The sequence below is a fragment of the Papaver somniferum genome, chromosome 1 (assembly GCF_003573695.1).
Source record: "Papaver somniferum cultivar HN1 chromosome 1, ASM357369v1, whole genome shotgun sequence".
Lineage (NCBI taxonomy): Eukaryota > Viridiplantae > Streptophyta > Magnoliopsida > Ranunculales > Papaveraceae > Papaver > Papaver somniferum.
In genome coordinates this window covers 23,131,386-23,143,057 of record NC_039358.1, presented here as the reverse complement: position 1 = coordinate 23,143,057, position 11,672 = coordinate 23,131,386, and the positions used below count along the sequence as shown (strand labels likewise).

The 11,672-nt window shown below is 36.1% G+C and overlaps 1 long non-coding RNA gene across 3 annotated transcripts; it reads left to right on the top strand.

Moving 5' to 3' along the window:
• The first annotated feature begins 4,358 nt into the window (after window positions 1–4,358).
• Window positions 4,359–7,545, top strand: LOC113326618. 3 transcript variants are annotated; one of them, XR_003348423.1, is made up of 6 exons: window positions 4,489–4,745; window positions 5,335–5,386; window positions 5,650–5,744; window positions 6,158–6,227; window positions 6,352–6,608; window positions 6,928–7,545. It is a non-coding gene; the product is annotated as an uncharacterized LOC113326618 (long non-coding RNA). The 3 variants fall into 3 exon arrangements; XR_003348420.1 differs by lacking the exons at window positions 4,489–4,745; window positions 5,335–5,386 and adding an exon at window positions 4,359–4,478; XR_003348419.1 differs by lacking the exon at window positions 5,335–5,386.
• Window positions 7,546–11,672: the final 4,127 nt, after the last annotated feature.

Genomic DNA, 11,672 nt, shown 5'->3' with positions numbered 1-11,672 from the left:
TCTTTTGGATCTCCGTGTTCTTCTTCTATATCCATCATTTCTTCTACCTCTTCATCTTCTTCTAAAGGAAATTCTGCCAAGAAATCTGCAACAACTTGTGATTTTGGTGAAGACAAAATTTCATATTTAATATCAAAGTGGCCTACTTGTGCATTCCATCTCTCCACTCTTCCTGATCTTTTAGAATTCTTCATCACTGATTCAATTGGTACTTTTGTTAATACCTTTATCTTGTGCGCTTGAAATATATGCGGAGCTTAAATGATGCATAAACTAATGCTAAGATTAACTTCTCAATCTTTGAGTAATTCTTCTCGGCAGTATTAAAAGTTTTGCTAATGTAATAAATGGGTTTCTCCACTCCTGCGTCTATTCGCAATAACACAACACTTAATGCATGCGACGTCGTCGCAAGATAGATCAATAATTCTTCTCCTGATTCTGCTTTTTGTAAAATAGTTGTATTCATAAGATGTTCTTTGATCCCTTGAAAAGCTTTTTCGCATTCATCAGTCCATTTAATTTCGCACCCTTCTTGAGTATATCGAAAAAATATTTGCATTTGTCTGATGATCGCGAAATGAATCTCCCCAGCGAAGCTAGAAGTCCATTCAACTTTTACATCTTTTATTGTTGCTGGTGTTGGCATGTCACGAACTGCTTGCACTTTTTCTGGATCAACCTGTATTCCTTCCTTTGATACAATGTAGCCTAAAAATTTTCCCGATGCAACTCCAATAGTACACTTCTCAGGATTCAATTTAATGTTATACTGCCGCATTTGTTCAAAAATCTCCCTCAGGTCCTGTACATGGTCTTTGGTTCTTTACTCTTTACTAACATGTCATCCACGTATACTTCTAATGTTTTGTGTATCCATTTTGCGAACACCTTCTCTACCATTCTTTGGTATGTCGCTCCCGCATTTCGCAAACCAAATGGCATTTTCGTGTAACAATATAAACCTCTAGGGCGAAGAAAGCAGTATGTTCTTGATCTTCTTCAGCGAGGACCCATCTAAAGACGATACCTATCATTTCCCGCTGCGGATTCCACCATTTGAGGAATATCTGGTAACGGAAAACTATCTTTAGGGCAAGCTTTGTTTAAATCAGTGAAATCTATGCAAATCCTTATTCCTTTTTTTTCTTTGGGACAATGACCATATTCGCTATCCATTCTGGGTATTTAGCTTCTCTTATGATTCCGCATCAAGCATTTTCTGTAGTTCTTCTTCTATTTGGGAATGGTAAGTGTTGCGATTTTTCTTATTCTTGTTTAAATGGTCTCACATTTTGTTAATCTCCAACTTGTGGCATGCAATTGATGGATCTATTCCCGGTATCTCATCCATGCTTCCTGCGAAAACATCTTTATATTCTCGCAAAAGGTTAACAGTTCTTTCTTCTTCTTTACATCCATCTTGGTTCCAATTCTCAATATTAGAGGTTCTTCCATAGTCCCAACGTTTACTTCTTTTGTTGGTTCTGCGGAAGTGTAACTGGACTCGGATTCTCCCATTAGTGTTGGTTCTTTTATTGTTTTCACAGGTCCTTCTCCTTCTTCCGAAATTTCGCTGGGTATTCCCTTGCCTTTTTTTGCCCTTATCATGTATACTCTAAATTCTTCTTTTTTCTTTGCCTCATTCGCCAACTTTCTACAAAAAATTTTCCTTTTTGCTTGTCCTTCATAATGCTTTACTTCAATTTTATGACATAATTTCGCATTATCAACGTCTTCTCTGATTTCTCCCTGTTTCTAGCGCCATTATGTAGTTGCAGGAAATCCTTCACTACACCCCTCATATGATTTCATTAATATTCAACTCATTTTTAGATTTTCAATCTTAATTTTATTGATGAATCTTTGAATATTCTTACAAGAAAAGATAAAAGAATCAAGAATAACCTCTGCTCTAGACTTTCTCTCTCCTATTTACTTATTTTTTTCTCTAAAAAGATCTCTCTTTTCTTCTCAGTTGAACGACTATTTATAGGGAAATACATAGTGGATGACAGCTAATCTGTCCTTTATTTTCGGATATGGCTTGCAACATTCTCGCAACCTTACAAATGTTAATCTCGCAAACTCTTTAATTTTCGCAGGATCATCATATCTTTCTAATGATTTTAGCTGATGTCGTTTATTACATCATTTCTAAAATTGTTCTGCGACGCTGTTGTGTTGCGTTGTTGATAATTTCGCTAAGATATTATTGTTGCGAGATTCTGATCCTACAAATTGAATCTGGAACAACCATTTCTTGGTTTAGGCCAGAGTCTTACAGATTGATCTCTCTAATCTAAAAGTACTCCCGTGCAATGCATTTGTTTAGGGTTTGAATTAGTTTCTCACCAACACACTCAAATTTACCAAAACCGCAAAACCAGTTTTTACCCCAAAAAAAATTCAAAACTTATAGGTTGGATCACGCCAAACACAGATTGTTATATCTTTTCGTGTTTGCCTGCTCTGATACCAATTGAAAAGACGAGGATACCCAAATACACCACAATCTTTTTATTTGATCACAACCTATTCAATCTCTACCGTGTATAAACCTCTTGGAGAAACAATCACTCAAGGAATATTTCAACGCGGTGTCCACTTGAAATAGGGTTAGTCCGGACTGGCCTAACAATGTGAGAATATCAAAGTCAAGTGGAGAAATCCAATACACTTTGTGTGATTGTGTATGGATGTGAAATCGAGACAATACTACAACAAAGTGTTCACTTGATAATAGGTACGGTATAACTGAAACCTTATAGGATAAATATCAAGTGCCTAATTAACGTACAACTGTATTTATTTTAATTATAATATAAACACAATTATAATGCGGAAATAAAGTAAAGCACACACCAGAATTTTGTTAACGAGGAAAACTACAATCTTGTGGAAAAACCCCGGGACCTAGTCCAGTTTTGAATACTCAATGAATTAAGACGCTACAAAAGGTAAACCTGCAACTTCGTGTAGACAATACTAAGTAAACTAAAATCCTAGTTACTCAGCTTCAGCAGTATTCTTGTTTTGATAATATCTAGCAGAACCGAAGTTCTCAATAGATATTTGATTCCAGATATCCAAGCAGAACAGGCATTTTGTTTAGAACTAAATCTAGTATATCTTCTTAATGGTTCACAATAACTTCTTCTACCAATCTTTCAACTGGAAATACAAGATTCCTTTGGATCGTATTCCAAACAGTAAAGGATAAAAACTGTTTGGTAACCAAACCCACTTTATAATCACAATACCGAAATATATGATAAAAGCACAGTTACAGAGCTTCTATTTTAAGACCCGTTATCAGATCCCGCAGTTCCTCGGTTACTAGATCAAACAAGACTATGATTACCGAAATAATCAATCTTGATTACAAGGTTTATGATAAAATCACAAACAACTTGTTGATCTAAAAAGGCTTATGTTTATCGAAAATAAACAACCTTTTAATCCCGGAAAATCAAGTCACAGAAAGTTACACCAAGATCAAAACACAAGAATAAAAGTCTTCAAATCTTCAAAGTCTTCAATCTTCGATTTAATCTTCAAAGTAACAACCTGCAACAACAAACTTGATTCCTTATTGATTTGTCGCACAGAACAGAGTCTGTTAACAATGGCAAATCAATGAATCTATCTTGTGGATCTAGAAAAACTTAAATCGGTAGAAACGTTAAATCTTTGATCTAGTTTGAGTGAGCCTTATATCAGAAGAGAAGGTTCTCAAGAATAAAAAAACTAGGTGCCATCAAAGATTCGACAACCGTTAGTCAATCAAATCAATAATCAAAAACTAAAATAACAATGAAATAATCTAGTTTCCCACCAACGGTACTCGTAGAGCTTCTTGATCCCATAGAAGTCTTTAAACGAGCGGTCGTAAGAGATTTCGCCTAATTAGGGTACTTTCCTCTCCGGATAGACGGATCCACCAGTAACAACACAAAAGAGTAGTTTTGCTGGCTCTTAGGATAGTTTGTTCAAAATGCAAACTTGGATATTTATAGATCAAGGAAGTTTGAATATCAAGTAATTCACTACACCAAATTCAGTAATTTGTAACACTGGATTGTCACACTAATTAGTGTGACATAAGTTGTTACACAAATATGTGTCACATCATTAAAAAGTGTAACAATAAAGCTTTTATATAATTATATTTTATTTTTAATTAATTTTGTCATACTAAATAGTGTGACTAATTATCCATCCAATAAATGATAAAAAAAGTATATTGAATAATTAAAAAGTAAGGGAAAACTCTTCTCCCGCTCCTGTCAAAAGATAATACCGCCAAAATATAGTTGAGATATATCAAATCTTCTCCTCTCGCGTATTTTCCTACCATAATTTAGAACGACCAGTAAACCACGTTTCCTTACTTGGTTCTTATTATAACTATTACCTAAAAAGCCAGACAGATAAATACCGAAAGTAAAAGTAATATTATCTTCTCTTGGATCGAGGTATGTCTTTCTTCAATAGATTCTTTGCTTTATAAACTCATTCTACATCTAAGAATTGGAATTTAGTTTTTTCCGAACAGTAAAAAAAGTAATTCTGAAAAATTCTTTTGATTTCGGGAAGCTGTATACTATTTTCTTCTGGAAGATTTGCACAGTATTTGTATTCTTCGTCAAAAATGAAATTCCGTTACAGTTCTTCATCCCTAATTTATCATATAACTGACGAACACGATTGAGATTTCGTGTAACTGCAGTTTAAAATTATTGGTAGGGTTTCCATATATTTATTTTTGTTAATCTAATTATATTTATTCTTCTGCCATAATCGTATGATTGAAATCCATCACTATTCTTCTGCTTTTATAATGATGTTTGCTCTAATTTTCGTAATCAAATCAAGTGCGTATGAGATAAAAATACGATTCCTACGTTAATTTACTTTGTTTCTCTTTTTGGTGATGATTAATATGATACTAAGTCAATTAGTTAAATTGTCTGTGCACAAGTTCTTGTGGTTTTTATTGTTAGTAACCATTGTGGGATTGATTCATTGTTCTGATTGGTTGCTATGTGAATAATGTGGTTGCTTATAATTTCTTAAGAAAAATTGGGTTTTTTGTGGATTCTTGTAGCTCTAATACAAGCAAATTCTTAATAAATGTTATTAAGTTTTTTTTATGCGGATTTCTGTAGCTCTAATATGTTTAAATGGTAGCGTATAAGATAGCTTGTCTACATGTTAGAATTGTTAGTGGTAGATTAGATCCATGAGAATAGTGTGTTTATGTTTTCTGGTGGATGTTGTTAAGTTTTTCCTGAAACCGAATCAGAGAATTGTGATTGCTTACACATACAGAAACATAAAGATCCAGGCAGTTGGCAACTAACATCTTTGGCTATGATTTCAGGTGGGATGGTATAGCCGACTTAAATACTAGTAATAGAATCAATCACTGATCACATCTAGCTGTCTTATGTTAGTTGACTGACAATGATAGTAAATAAAGCTCCAGAAGAAGCTAGAAACCCACACCTCCCCTATGATTTTTTTCTTTTTATGTTTTTGAGTTAGAAAACAAGAGAGGCGTCTGCTATTTATCATTTATCTATTTTCTTATTATGTTCTTTCTTGGTCTAAATAAGTTTTACGTGCCCCTTATTCTTTTGATAGGGTTATTGTTCAAGGTCCTGGATCGTGGCCACGTTATGGACATGTCATGGCTCTTCTTGGGCAAGGATTTCTTCTGGCAATTGGTGGAAATGATGGTAAGGTAACACTCGTCACAGTTGAAGACCTTTATATTCACAATGTCCATTGCAATCAGTTGTTATCACTTGGGGTTTGTAATGTATACAATTTACTGTCACAGTTGAAGACCTCCTATAGATGTTCCCTAAGGAGGAATCATGTGTCTGTTTTACATAATTGTATATTACCGTCTGTATGGGTCTTGAAATGATAAATTATGTGTGGTGAACCTCAGATCTTATTCTTTAGGTTGATAGTAGTGCTACTATAGTAGAAAAGTGTGAAAATCATTTATGATTTTGGTGAGATTGTTGTTTCACTGGTATAGGTTCAGAATTTCGAGTACATTCTTTGTCCGGTGGTTATGCCAACCATGTAGCAGGAAAAGTATATTTATTTCAATCTGATTGTTGCATGGTGTTTCACGTAGGTATGCAGCTGCTGGTGCACGTTCAGATGATCTTCTTTTGCTTTGCGAAAGAAGGGATGCGAACAATGTGGTGAGCTAAATTAGTAACTTAATGCGAATTATCAGATAAGAAAAGTAAGAAGGAAAAACTCTATATAGTGATTTTTTTTCGTGGTAATTGTCTCTCATACACATTTATTACTTTTTCTTTGCAGCCATTTAGCAAGTGCATATAGTCTTGCAAAACATAGGGGGATGGGAAATTGCTCATGTTGTCTTGCCATCTCCACAATCCCAACATGCAGCACTTAGTTCCTCTTATATATAGTTATTATTAGATATTTTATTACTTTATTTTTTGGATTATTTTGTGCTTACCCATTTTTCTAGGGTATTGCTAATGCACGGGTTCACGAGTCCGGAGGTGCACTTGGCGGTGGTCGCATGGTTGAAGACTCATCAAGTGTTGCAGGTATGCTTGGTTCTCACTCCCGTATGTGTGTTAATTTCATATATATGAAGTATGAAGATGTAGTTAATGTTAAATCTTCAACATCGAGAACCATTACAGAGGAGATTTATGCTTTCCTATTTTAAAAACTATAATATTGTTAATCATCAGTCATCACTCCTTTTGGTAGTTATTAATCTTATACTTCTGTAGTAGCTAATTTGATACATATCACCATCCTTTTCTCATCATGTTGGAATAGGGATATTATGACACTTGTATTTGAATGCTCATAAAGGATTTATTAAAGATGACACTTGCCTAATTTTTGGATTTGCAGGAGGACTTATTGCTACTGCGGTGAGCCTCCGTCTTGTAAGACAAATTAATTGAGAACATTATCCGCATTATAACGACCACGAATATCAAATGATGGGCAGACTTATAGCAAAGGAGGATCTAAGTTTATGAAGAGAGTGAAAGTAATGTGGCTTATGCTCAGAGGTTGTTTTTTCTGGCAATAAAAACCTGATTCTCATCTGTTGTAGCATTCATCCCGATTTATTCCCAGTTTGTACTCGTATACTTTTTACGTTCATATACTTGTATGCTAAATGCATCTACATAGCCTCTATTGCACCACGTCCTAAATCGTATACGGAGGTATATTTGACCTGCTTTGCTAAGCCGGAAAAGGGAACAAGGCAAGGATATCATCATATGTCGAAGTATACATCTTTGATGGACTAGCTCATAATTAAGATATTAATAGTCAAGTTATTGTAGCAAATTAATATTCTAAATTGCACTGATATGGTGTACTTGTTGTAAATTATAGTGCACAATTTTGGCTTTCATTAGTTTTCAATTTTGGCGGCTTGTGTATTTATAGTGTATTCACATTTTAAATGTAACTTGTACACTGTTTTAATGCAATACAATGGTTTTTTCTACTTCATGTGAATGGAGATTCAGAAAGTATATGTTTCTTTTCTGGTTCCACAATGAGGTGGGTTGGGAGGGCAGGCGGAGGAATCCAGAATTAGGGGCTGATAAAACCTATATTTTTTTTAATTATTTATCCCAGATTTGTTACACTAATATATGTAACAGATTTGACATACTTTTTAGTGTGATTTAAATTAAGTAAAGTCACACTTATTAGTGTGACCATTAATGTGTAACAAAAGAATGACACCATATTCATTACACTTATAAGTGTGACAATAAATAAGATGTGACATATATTTGTGTAACTGTAGATGGGGAAAAAACGATTTGCTGGTTTTTAAGGAATTGAGGAGACGACGGTACGGAGGAGACTCCTCGAACCGAGCGAAATGTTAAACCTCACACAGATGCACCGCTGCAAAGGGGGTGCTTTCGATTCGAGAGATCAATCTGTAGTACTCCGGCCTAAATCAAGACAATGACCGTTCCAGAGTAAATTCGGTCACAAGAGAGGATGGGTTGATCTGTAGGAGGGAAGCTGAGGAATGTGTGGAATCAATGGTAATCAAAGATTGTAGGTGTGTTGTGTATTCTGAATACGATAAGTTCTGAATGATTGAAATTGCTCAGTTGAGAGTAATTGCTCAATTGATGAGTTGTTGATCTCGTGTTGTCAGTTTGACATGAGATTGATGATACTGTTGATGCCCATGATTCAATCATGATTCAGAGACTTATTTATATTGCTGGAATTTTAGACACCATGACCGCATGAAGTGTGACAGTTGATGGAATCAAGGAGTGGGGAAGTGGAGATCGTGTTTGAAACCAGTTGCTCAACGTGTGGAGACTTGGTCGATTTTAAACCCACTACCTCGTGAATTCCTTCAACTGATTGCACGACTTGCTCACATTCCATCGTGTGTTTGAACACACGTGTCGTAGACCGCCAGACCAAAACCCTAAGTGATATCCCCCCAAAGTGACACGATTGACGTCTCGTGGTTTGTTAGTCAATTGATGACTTCGTGGTTTGATGGGACGATGAATCCATGTAGTTGCTGAGTTGAACATGATTTTCTGAAACTCATGAATTGAACATGTCATGAGACAGAGGTATAGTTCTTACGATGAAGTGAGAAAGTATTGCTCGTTGAATATTGATTGTTGAACCAATATTCCTTGGTTTGAGCAAATATTTATCATCTGAGCAAGTGTTTCTCATGTGATGAACTGTTGAATATTTGATCGTCTGAGCATGTGTTGCTCATCTGATGGATTATTGGCAGCGTACCAAAAATATTAATTAGAATACTGGTCATTGAACCGAGCATAATTAATAAAATTAATGACCATGAGGTCGTCGTAAAATTATTAAGGTTAGAATCTGGAATGATGATCCTTGGATTCAGAAACCCTAATTTGATCAATTGATGATCAATTCATGGTTCGTCAGAAGTTTAACCATGGGACGAAGGAGGGAGCGACTACATGGGACCGTGGATCAACCATGTAGTGTCCATATGCTCACGTGAGCAAATACAAAGAACTCCTGAAGAGTTGACGATTTGTTGGTGAAAGAATGATTAAATGCTGGTTCAATCATTTATTCGAAAATGCTCGTCTGAGCCTTAGGTGAGAAAACCTAATTAATTATGACGGAGTGAGGGACCGACCATGGGGTCATGAAACCGTCCCTGGGTAGTCACGTGACCGCCTGATGATCACTTTATGAAAATCCAAAGTGTTTGGAAGAGTCTTGGACCTAATACGTGCAATTGTGCAAATTAGGTCAAAACTGTGAAACTTGATGGGACCGGCTTCTGTAAGCCAAAGAGCTAATCTTAGTCGGTCAAGATAGCGTGCTCATGTACCCAAGGCGTCCGCCTCTCAGTCCTGAGAGTTTTGATATTTTCCGGCGTGCAATTGAGCATCCATTCGAGAAAATATGTCAAAATTAGGGTTTCGACGAAACTGAGGAAAACACCATGAGATGATGGAAAATAATTATAAAATAAGGAATGAGGAGGCGTGGGACCGCCGTGGTCAAGGCATGGTCGTCCAGTCGTGACCACGGTCCCGTGGTGCCTTTTCCTTAATTTTATAATATTCTGATGATTTTATAAAAATTCATGAATTTTGAGAAATTTGATGAATTTAGGGAGTTTCCATGAATTGAAGGAGTTTTCATGAGTTCAAGGAAGCAAAAAATATTAAAATAATAAAAACAAGGGCGTGTGGGACCGTGGAAGGCATGGCCGGCCGGCTTGGGCCTGGTCCCACGAGTTTCCCTAATTTTTTGTGTATTTTTCATGTATTTTGATGAATTGAGGGAATTTTTCCTAATTTGAGAGAAATACCATGAAATCAAGGAATTTGATGAATTCAAGAAAAACTAATCATAAAATAATAAAACAAAGGGGCGTGTGGGACCGGCTAGGGCATGGCCGGCTGGCCAAGGCCCGGTCCCACAAGTTTTCATAATTTATTTTATTTTATTATTATTTGATGATTTGTGCAAAATACCATGAAATCAAGAAGTTTTTTCATGAAATTAGAGAAATAATAATAATAAAATAAGACGAAACCGTGAGGTGTGGGGCTGGCTTGGACCAAGGCATGGCCGGTTGGCCAATGGTCACGCCCCACACTCCTTTCCTCAATTTTATATTATTTTTTACGGATTTATGAAAATACCATGAAACCGAGGAGTTTCCTCGAGACGAAGGAGATTTGATCAAACGAGGGAATTTTCATCAAATCATGGAAAATAATAAAAATGTACTAAAAATATAAAAATGGCGTGGGACTGACCACGACACGGTCGGTTGGTCGTGTGTCCGTGTTCCCAGCACTTTGGTCAATATTTTTAATTATTTATTATTTTCTTCCCTATTTTGCATAGGTTCATCGTTTTTGAAACATTCGTTCGTGCGATGACTGTTAGTGCATCGTCGTTGAATACACTTTCACCATTTGAATTGGGGCTTACTTAGAGGTATCTCAGACGCCCGGTTGTTGATTATTTATTACTAATTGTGGAATTCAGTGGAGAATAATTCACAAAACTGAGTAATAAGATGTTTATTATTAATTCATAGGATCATCTGAGGATTCGACTACGAATTCAGAATAATAAAGTGAGCGTTACCATTCCATGGGATCGTAGATTCGACCATAGAATCGTAGTAATTAAGATTTATCTATTACCATTTATGAGACCAATTGTGGATTCGATCATGAAACCAGATTAATGAGATAATATAGTTATTGCTATTCTATAAGATCAAGCCATGGATTCGATCATAGAATCAGAACAATTGTTTATTTCCATTCCATGGGACCAGTCGTGGATTCGACCATGGAATAGGAGCAATTGTTATTGCCATTCCATGGGACCAGTCGTGGATTCGACCATGGAATAGGAGCAATAATAGATTATTCTGGGAATTCATTAGTGAATGTCACGACAGAATTAATCTTAATTAGGAATAATTAAATTTGTGGCTCTATACTAGCAGAGCAAGATGTATAGGAGCATCAATTATCCTGATATGAGCTTGTCGGTAAGTCATATCCTTTATATAGTCAGGGTAAACTCGTTGTTTGTTCCTGAAGACGTTATCGCTCTATACTAGCAGAGCAAGCTGTCTTGGAGCCGTCCATCTCGTGATACTATATATAAATAATCACTGAAAGTGTTCAGTATTCATGAGATATGCCGTTGTCCATTCGTGAGACTACATATCTACATGTACTCTGAGAGAAAGTACTCTCCAGTTAGAGAATTCGATGAGAGAACCATGTCTCAATACTCACGTCTGATTGCTGGATCAGAGGTTCGTATAATTATGGGTTTACGATTTTAGCCTTTGTCGAAAATCCGCCATCTACATTAAGTCCCCTGCTTACTGAGGAAAGCCGTGTTCCTCAGTCAGCATTAAATGGTGATTTTTCGGCCATAAACAATACAAGTAATTGAATTTAGTCGTAAGTTAAGAAGTTACCGGATTTCGATAGTATGAGCAAACCATGACTTGACGAAGACCTCAGTGTCATGATCAGAGCATCACCTGATGACCATGAATTAGTGCTGAACCGATGGTTTGGACGATGAGTCCTTGGTCGGTTAGG